Genomic DNA, 10218 nt, shown 5'->3' with positions numbered 1-10218 from the left:
TCGTTAACAGTTAAAAAAGAAACGACTCGAAACAAAACGATATTCATTCATTCTTCTCTCCCTCTTACTCTCACTCTCATTGTCTTTCTCACCCTCTCTCTCCTCTCTTTTTATTCATTTCTATTTCCTTTTTCTCGTTAACAGTTTAAAAAGAGACGCCTCGAAACAAAACGATATTCATTCATTCTTCTCTCCCTCTCTCTCTCTTTCTCTCTCTCACTCTCGCTCTCTCTCTCTCTCTTCTCTTTTTATTTATTTCTATTTCCCTTTTCTCGTTAACAGTTTAAAAAGAAACGACTCGAAACAAAACGATATTCATTCATTCTTCTCTCCCTCACTCTCACTCTCTCTCCAGAATGAAATTAAACGAAAAAAGACTACACTCTCTTTTCCCTTGGCTATAATTAGCGGACAAATGTCAGGACTATTTAGATACAAAGGAACAACTAGAAACAAAAGATGGAATCAATAAAAAGATTAGACCAAATTCTAACTGGATAAATATCTTTGGCTTTGCATGTCTGCCGACAATGAGACGTACAGGCTGTTTTGGATATAAAATTAATCTCGTTGAAACGAACTCCGGGAAAGTGTTTTTACTTAGTGTATTTTACTCCGTTATAGTTCAGAGATGAGAATTACCTTAGTGACATAATTGAACAAATAACTTTCACCTTTATAGGCCAGAATATTTTTTTTCTATTATATTTCTGCTTCTAGAGATCTAATACTTTCATATAAATGATAAATGATGGAGTGAGTGTGGTGTTCAATACTTTTTAAAAGGATAGTTCCTACTCACAGTGAGTGAAACTTACTGTGAGTAGGAACTATCCTTTTAAAAAGTACTAATACTTTCATGTTTATGCAAATAAAACACAATTGTAATACGAAAGTATCTCAAATTGTGGTAAAAAAAGTCTGTAATCATTAACTTTTCAAGCACGGTCGCTCTTTTGGTAATTCGATTACTTTCGTTCTCAAATCCGGTCTATATTATTTCCCCCTAAGTTGTGTTGTAATACAGAAAAATTAAATTTTTAAAAATAAAATTCGCTCGTTTATACTGATCTTGACACTAATATTTCAGGAATAAATATCAACTTGTAACGAATACCGTAAATGACGTTGGGGAGCTGGGGATCACGTATTTCATTTATACTTATACTACACTCTAATATACCTTAAGCCTTAAGGTATATTAAACATATTAGATACTAAATACATAATTTATGTTTAAATTAATTAAGGTTGTTAGTTGAGATAAAAAAGTCAGTGTCACGTGCGGGATTAATTAATTGAAAGATATTAATTGGTCAAGCGGACCATGAAAACTAGTGAATTTATTTTTAAACTTGGTCTATTATTAAAATTCAGTAACAACACTTCCACTATTATAAATCTCCTGTACGAAACTGTTGCGTCGTAATGTTTAATAGCTATGCAATTTTGTCATTTAACATATTTCAGGACATGATTATAACAATATGGATGATTTAAATCAATGGCGCAGGAAGACCTACAGTCTTTAATGCTAAAACGATACGAAATTTATGTTGTCTAGATATTAAAATATGAATAAGCGGGCTAAAGATGAAAAAATGGTTATTTAAAAGGCTGATTCCCTTTGCGTGACGAGCAACTTGTTCTATGTTAATCCTGGCGCAGCTCCTCTGGAAAACGTTCCCCTGGTCTTCACCCAGTACACGGTTTGAATCAATTACAGTAAATTATATCAGAATTAATTGGGCCAGGACGAGGTTGGACTCAGCGTAAAAAAATAAACCAAAATAAAAGAGCCGGGAAAAAAATGGGATCGGAGACGCCGAGCGTTCCCCACCTTACGCGTTCATTACACGAGGTTCGGCTTCCTCAATTAGACGCCATCTTAATAGCATTACTACTGCTTGGAAGGTCGCTTCTTAATTAGCGGAAAGGGCTGTTTTAACACGTTTCGACAAACGTCGACAGAGATATGGTCTTGACTTGACACGGTTTGAATGTCATATATCAAGCAAAATGAAAAAAGTTTTAAAGCAATACAACAAATACCATTCATCCGGGGTTGGAAGTCAATTTTGTTTAGCGTTGTCTGACAATGCGGTTTCGCGCACATTGCGGTTTACCGCAACATCCTGGATTTTGACATTTATTACAGATTCAGCAAACATCAGCGCAGTGAAGCTTTTATTGGAGTGTGTGAATCTGTTATGAGGACAGAGAGAGAGTGAGAGAGAGAGAGAAGAGAGAGAGAGAGAAGAGAGAGAGAGAGAGAGAGAGAGAGAGAGAGAGAGAGAGAGAGGCGAGAGAGGGAGTGAGTGAAATTGAGTTAGAGATGAAGAAAGAATGACGAGGGAAGGTAAAAATGAAGTACATCATTGTTAATTATATGGGATATTTCATTAAAATGATCGTAATATATCGAAAACGTATGCGATAAATATTTCCCGCATTATATTTAGAAATATAGGGTATCAAAAGATAACACAAACACACACACTCTCTCTCTCTCTCTCGCTTTTCCTCCACTGAACCTCTCTTTCTGTACAATCTAAGTGTCAGAAAGCTTGCGTTGGTAAATAAAGCATATCATCATTATCAACTGTCACCCTCTCCTTGCGTCTTCTTCACTTATAATCTTTGAATCATGTGCAATCCAAAACTTTAATTGACAACATCATATATCAATCGTATTTTCGAATTACACGTTTTTCTTAGGCTGTTTTTCCAAAAAACAGGCCACATTAGTTCTTGGCTATAATGAAAAAAGCCCACGACTTCCAAGTGGTTCGTTTCATATCCCTTTCTTTTGCTAAATAATATATATTATTATTATAACGCTCTCGTATAAATACAATTAACGAAAGCTTTCAAGCGGGACAAAATCGCATATAAATGCGTTATTTCATATTATTGATTGCCCATTGTTTAAAACGAATAGGCCAAAGCGCTACGAAGCCAATTTACATAAAGCACAGCGCTTTCGACAAATGATTCGTTATCATTTAAAATTTCATAATGTTTGTGCTTTGCATGGGGCGTTTTTTCCTATTTCCGACTAACGATTACATCATAATTTCGAAGGTTAGGTAGGTGGATTATTTTAAAAACGATAGAGGGGGAGAATTTTATCAGCAGTTACAAATTACTTATCGCTCGAAAAGGTAAATAAGTTTACACTAGTACTTATTCGTTATATTCTGTATTCCATTTAATATGAACCGAAGAGCACATTTTCCCGACCAACTGCGAGTTGATATGTACGACTGCTTTATGGTGGTATTGCGCGTCGTGCAGTCGAATTGTACTCCCAGAAATTTCCTGACCACCCCAGAGTAAACCACAAAACGTTTGTTCGTGTTGCTCGCAGTATGGGGAGAAATGGAACAAATGCTGTTCATCACCAAGAAACCGGCAACGTAATTTCAACGAGTAGATAAATATTTTACTGTTTATTATTTTTCAAAAAATAATATAACAGATGTACTCCGGGCTTACAATTTTTAGCTGTATCACTCTTATCCTGTACAGGGACTTCGGGACTCTGATTACGGCAGGCTCTAACGATCCTTGCACAAATGTCGATTTGGGAGGCTGAAAAAAACGTTCTTCGTCGATACATCCTATAGACTGATGAATCCAAGTTCATCTCTAATGGCATTCTAAACCGGTGGAATTTTGGGAACCGTTGGGCAGAGGAATATTCGAGAATTTCGAACTTTTATCATCATCGGGTGGTACACAGTATAAATGTTTGATGTGGACTTCTCGGAAATAAATTAATTAGGTCTTATTTCATCAATAATAAATTAAATGGTGCTCAGTTCCTCAATTTTTTGAGGATGGTTTTACCAAAACTAATGGAAGATGTTCCTCTGGAGCAACGACAAAGAATGATTCTCCAGCTTGATGGTGCCCCGCAAAATTCTTTACAGGTGAGAATGATTTAAATCGACACTTCCGGAATAGGTGATAAGACCTCGTGGACCTCTGTTGGCCTCCTCAGTCACCCGACTTAACTCTACTTGACTATTTTCTGTGGGACCATTTAAAAAACAGTGTCTACGACAATCATAACCCAGCAACCTCATATACATTCTTTTTTTAATCAGACACGTTTATCACCTTCTTCGACTCTGCAGATCTTACAAGTGTAAGTATCATAAAACTTTATATTTTTAGGGTAATTAGAAATCTTGTGAAATTTTGTGGTAAAAATACCAATTTTTTGACCTCTGGCGTCTGATGCGGATTAACCACTGCAAAGTTAGTTTTTTTTAACTAAAGTGTAATATTGGTTTATCATAAAGTTAAATCTCCTCCAATTCAATTCTTATTCGTTTTCATTAGCATAATCAAGTCCTGTCAACAGGAGGACTTCAATTCCAAGTACCCGTTAGCTGTCGCGGACGAGGAGTCAGACCATTTTACAATACTTTTTCTTCTTTTAGTCAATTAAAATTCCTTAGGCTATTCTGGAATTCTTGGCAAGTAGGAGCGGGATGCCCTAATCTATTATTGTACGTTTTTTCATAGGAAAATATTTATTGACATGTAAAGGGTGATGTTGGATGGTCTGCGAGAGAATGAACAAATTACTGATCAATTTAGTAAATCCATCCAGGCTTCCTGATGAAACAACCTCAACCATAACAACGGATTAAAAAACACCAGAAAAAACTACAAACGCATCGTCACGCAAATAGAGAAATACCATGCTACAGTTATCAAAACAAAATTCAACATTATCAAAGCCCAAGGATTACAATACAAAACAACATTACAAAACTTCCAATAAAAAACACCAAGGTCCCAGTCAGAAATCCTCAGAAAAGCCTAGTTCATAAATATAAAACTCAGACTACCAAATCGGATAGCACTCGTAAAAATATAGAAACCAGCTCCAGCAAACAAATGCAAGTTCCTTAAAACTAAAAAAACAATGACAATTAAATTTACTTATTCAATAGATTCAACCGCATGTCAATCTCTCGAACGATTATACAAAAATAAAATGAAATAGACTGGCCAAGAAAAATTATCAATTTCAATCAGTTCAAGACATTAACTTTGTATGTTTGGCAGTTGATGTTATCACAAAATTACATAAAGAATTCATGTTTTGGCCAGTAACAACGAACGGTATCTCACTCACAAATGAAGATATACACCAGGGAGGGAAGAGCAATAAATTAATTAATAACAGCCCTATAACATGGGTCCGACATTAAGAGTATGCAATTAAGGTCCGGCATCCTATCAATTGACCCATTGCTTTGCTTATCGTTCTATTAACAAATGCTTTATTGCATACTACAATCGACATTAAAAAATATATATATTTTATTAATTATTTGTAGATCGTGAGATGCGGTCTGGTATGATGTGGGGTTTAGAAAAATATTTTCTTTATCGTGTATCGTTTTGAACTTTGATTCACTAGTTTTCGTGGTCCGCTTGACAAATTAATATCTTTCAATTAATTATCTTTCAATAGATATTAATTCGTCAAGCGGACCACGAAAACTAGTGAATTTAATAAGGTAAAATGAAGTATATATTCACAAAAGCTCTCCATGGCCATTTCATTTGTCGCCGAGAATCAAACAGATCACACGACATTTGAAAAATGGCAAAAAGGAGGGCAAATTCAAAAGGTAAGATTGAGATGGGAAGTTGGTGCCCGAGTGGATCGAAGTCACGATAGCTCAAGTGGTAGAGCAGCGGCGTATCTAGCCGAAGATCGTGGGTTCGAATCTGACTTTTTTACCTCAACTAAAAACCTTAATTAATTGAAAATTTCAATCTTTATTGAGATCATCTTCAGGGCATGAGTTTTATAAACATTGTTTAAATTTTACAAATACATGTAAGATTTGAAAAAAAACATTAACTAACTAAAAAAACATCATTAACTTACGGTCACTAAACACCACAAAAATTATTTTATTGTTAACAATTAAACCGTGTTATCGTATTCTCTTTGAGAAGGCTATTACCGTGGATGGTAGAGAATTAAAGTTTCTAAATTGATTAAACCTTCATAAAGAGTCTAGGTTGAAGGGCCAGTTTAGACTGCGGACTCCATTAAAAAAAAAAAAAAAATTAAAAAAATAATAAAAAATTAATTATTTAAAAATAAATAAATTAAATAAAACTGGAAATATATACCGTTCATTTCGGTTTTCCCTTCTGTTTCTCACGGAGCCCTTGAATCCCTATCTTCATCTCTGACGGAAGAATTCTTTTGAAGCCCATTGTAAGCTAATTTCAGCTGCCTGAAACGGCCAGAGTAAAGGGCACGCCCTCGACGTATAAACCAAAGGGTGTTTTTTTAGTCGTTTCATTCTTAGGAGACATAAATTTTAACGAAATCCTAAGTTTAATGTTTACACCCAACAAAGGTCAATCATTATAATTAATATCTTATTATTTTATTTGTTTACATTTGTAATAAAATCTCATTTTCGCTGGAATGATAAAATGAGATTTGACCGATCAATCCGCCTATGAAAACTGTTAACAATAGTTTCTCGTTGACCGTCCTTTTGTACGCGGCTTTGGAATAAATCAAACCTAGTTTATTAAAAACGGCGGTGAACCGCTAATCATGATTATTCCCACGATTAAAGATAAATGAAATATTTGAGTATAGATTAACGCTTTGACAACCATTTCTCATAAAAAATATAATTAAAAACAGGAAATCTGGTCCTTAGGTTCATATATACTAGGTAATTTTTAAAAGAAAGGTTGAAATAAATTATTATACATTTCAGTCCTTATGCGACGAAGGATTTGCTACATACGTATGGAAAGTGTCTGAAAGATTAATAAAACTAAAAACGATCCTGACTGTGTTTACTATTTCGATACAGTTAACTCCGCAGTACGATGATAAAAAACTGACAAATCCAATTAAATTTTCATTGTAAACCCTAAATTACATAAAACAATCCAGTAGGATTCTCAACTGTTCAATCTCAGAACACAGTTCAACACAGAAAACGCGCACTTTGAGCCCGGTAGATCTCAATAAAGATCGAAACGTTGGCACGATAAAGAAAGGTTTTTCAAAACCTAATTCGCATAGACCTCATCTCACGATGTGTAAATAATCTTTACTTAACGGAACTAAATATTACACATTATTTCTTTCTTTTCTACTTTCCTATAGTGGAACGTAATGAATACCAGTACCCGTCCTTTTTTTTATTTCACCGACATTTTTGTTGGTTTGAGTTTTTGTAGTCAAAACCGGCGATAACATCTGGACGATCTTAGACATTCGAGCTTTAATTTTTATAATAAGCCTAGGTCCATTTGTCTTCTGTTAAACTAAGAGAAACCCCCAGCAGAGCGGCATAAGATTATTTCCTGATCTGAAAAGAAGAGCTACGTGGTAATATCAAAACCGATATCGTCAAGAAATGAACGATTTGCAACCATGAATTTCATTCAGATTATCTTAGTTTTCAGAATATGTGGTGATTAGTCACCGTTAGACGATGATTATTTAGAAATCGTGAGATGCGGTCTGGTGTGATGTAGGTTTCAGAAAAACATTTACTTTATCGTGCCAACGTTTCGGTCATTATTGAGATCATCTTCAGGGCCTGGGATTTACAAACATTGTTTAAATTAAAAAAGAACATGTAGGATGTGGAAAAAAGTGAATTTATACAATGCAAAAAAATATTTTTTTATATTCAATCAAAGTATTTCTACTCACTCAAAGTATTTGTTTTCTGATAATTGCACCATTTTCGAGTGAGTAGAAATACTTTGATTGAATATAAAAAAATATTTTTTTATATTCAATCAAAGTATTTTTCTCACTCAAAGTGTTTGTTTTCTGATAATTGCACCATTTTCGAGTGAGTAGAAATACTTTGATTGAATATAAATTTTTTTTTTTTGCATTGCATAAATTCACTTTTTTCCACATCCTACATGTTTTTGTTAAATTTAAACAATGTTTGTAAATCCCAGGCCCTGAAGATGATCTCAATAAAGGTCGAAACGTTGTCACGATAAAGAAAATGTTTTTCTGAAACCTACATCACACCAGACCGCATCTCACGATTTCTGAATAATCAGTATTCAGAATGTTATATGGTTATTTTTTAAAGTTATCTTCAGACCTCCATCCCAGACAAATTGGGTTTTAACGTTAACAAAATATAGGCAAAATTTACTGACAATGAACTTTACACCTTTAATCTTCTGCGATATATTCACAATAACAGGGAGTTAAAAACTGACTCACTTGCCTTCAATGCAATGTTATGAAACAAATGTTTAATTAATGAATTGATTTATTGTTATGTTTATCTAATTACTAAAAAAAGATAGGCGAAATCTAGTACTTCAAGTTAATGACAATGAACTTTACCTTTAATCTTCTGGAAGACATGACCCCAATAAACAGACAGTTAAAAAAATGACCCTATCGATTTTAATACAATGTTATATAACAAATTTTTAATTAATTAATTGATTTATTGTTATGTTTATCTAAATACTGACCAAGTTCCTCATTTTTTATTATTTAAAGGAGGATAGAATGTCTCTGGATTGCATCACGTCTCCTTATATGTACGGCATATTTTACTGATAATTGTACTGACATAAATCAATGTAGATAAATCAATGTGGTCTTGAATTTTTTAATTGATTGGCTAATTGTTTTAAGAACCTATGAAGTGTTAAGAACACATATCGTAACACCAGCGAAATGAAACCTGTGTTTTGAATTTCATACAATCAAGGAGCTGAATATACATAGACTCCTCAGCGCTCATTGTGCATAAGTAATAGTGTTTATCACGAATAATGCAAGTTTAAAACGGCAGAAAAGGTAAATTTATCTAATTTCTGCGTTCTTCTTGTCTTGACAAAAGACAAGTGGCTCTATTTACGAAAATTCAGAAGCAACCCTCTTTGTTTGAATTTATAAAAATTATGGATTTGATCATAGCCTGAGTTCCCAGTTTTTGTAATACGCACGGAATATTGTTTCTTACGATTAATTTAGACTTACAACTTGCAAAAATGTTCTAAATTTATCTTATTTGAATAATAACTTAAACTGTCCAAGTTTGCACTCTTAGAGAATAAATTCAAAATAAACCTGTTTTCAGTTTGTGTAATCATGGAGGTGATGGTAGATTGACAACTCGGCGCTCAAATAATAAATAAAAACAAAAATAAGAAAATAAATAACAAATAAATAAATAAAAGTATGCCAAATGTATGTGAATTTCTGACTACATTCGTTCACGTAATCAGAAAGAAAATCTTATGAAGCAATATATTGTTGGTTTTTCTTTTACGAATAACATGTAGTAGGTTTTCATCAAAATCTGGAGTCTCGACATTTCTTAAAATCTTTATTTTTATATTTCCATATTGATTTCAGAAGCTTCGAAAATTTTTCATCTATAACTAAATTTGTTGATGAACTAGTTAATAAGAAAACAGATATTAATAAAACTCATCTTTTTAAGAATGAAGGTTTTTTCCAAAACAAGAGGTAGCTGCTCCTTTGTATGAAAATAGAGCATTTCGTGTACTTAAATAACTGTTTAATTGTAAATATTTGAATAATTAAGAATAATATTCAAATATACTTCAAATAAAAATAAAACAAAAAATTCTAGAAAAAAGTAAAAAAATATTATGTAAAATAGATTTGAAATATAATTTTAAAAAATATTTTACGTTTCACTTATTTAAAATAATAACAAAATAAAATAATGTAACATAATAATAATAATTACAAGAATATGTAAATATTAAAAAATAATAGTAAAAATTAAATTAAATTAAATAAAAACAGTAAGTAACAGTAAGCGTATTTTTTGAAATTGTATTATATTTTTGCAATAAAGATAAATATTAATCATTAAATAATTATATATATAAAATGTATTAAATAATTAAAAAAAGAATAATGTTAAATTAAAATTTGGTCAGAAATAATCCATATATAAAAAATTCTACAGGTTAACGTAACATCTTACCTAAGAAAAAATTTTGAAAACACCTTAAAATGGCCTAAACAATAACAGCAGCAACAAAAATAAATAATCTAATATTAACATTCAGGTGTATGACCAATTTGAACGAAATCGCTAAGTTCCTACATGTAATTTTCGACGAATATACATCAGGAATTCGAAAAGGTTATTAATAATTTGCAGGTTTGCTGTTAAT

This window comes from Cimex lectularius, unplaced genomic scaffold (assembly GCF_000648675.2).
Source record: "Cimex lectularius strain Harlan isolate CLEC.00 unplaced genomic scaffold, Clec_2.1 scaffold18, whole genome shotgun sequence".
NCBI lineage: Eukaryota > Metazoa > Arthropoda > Insecta > Hemiptera > Cimicidae > Cimex > Cimex lectularius.
This window is presented reverse-complemented; position numbering follows the sequence as displayed.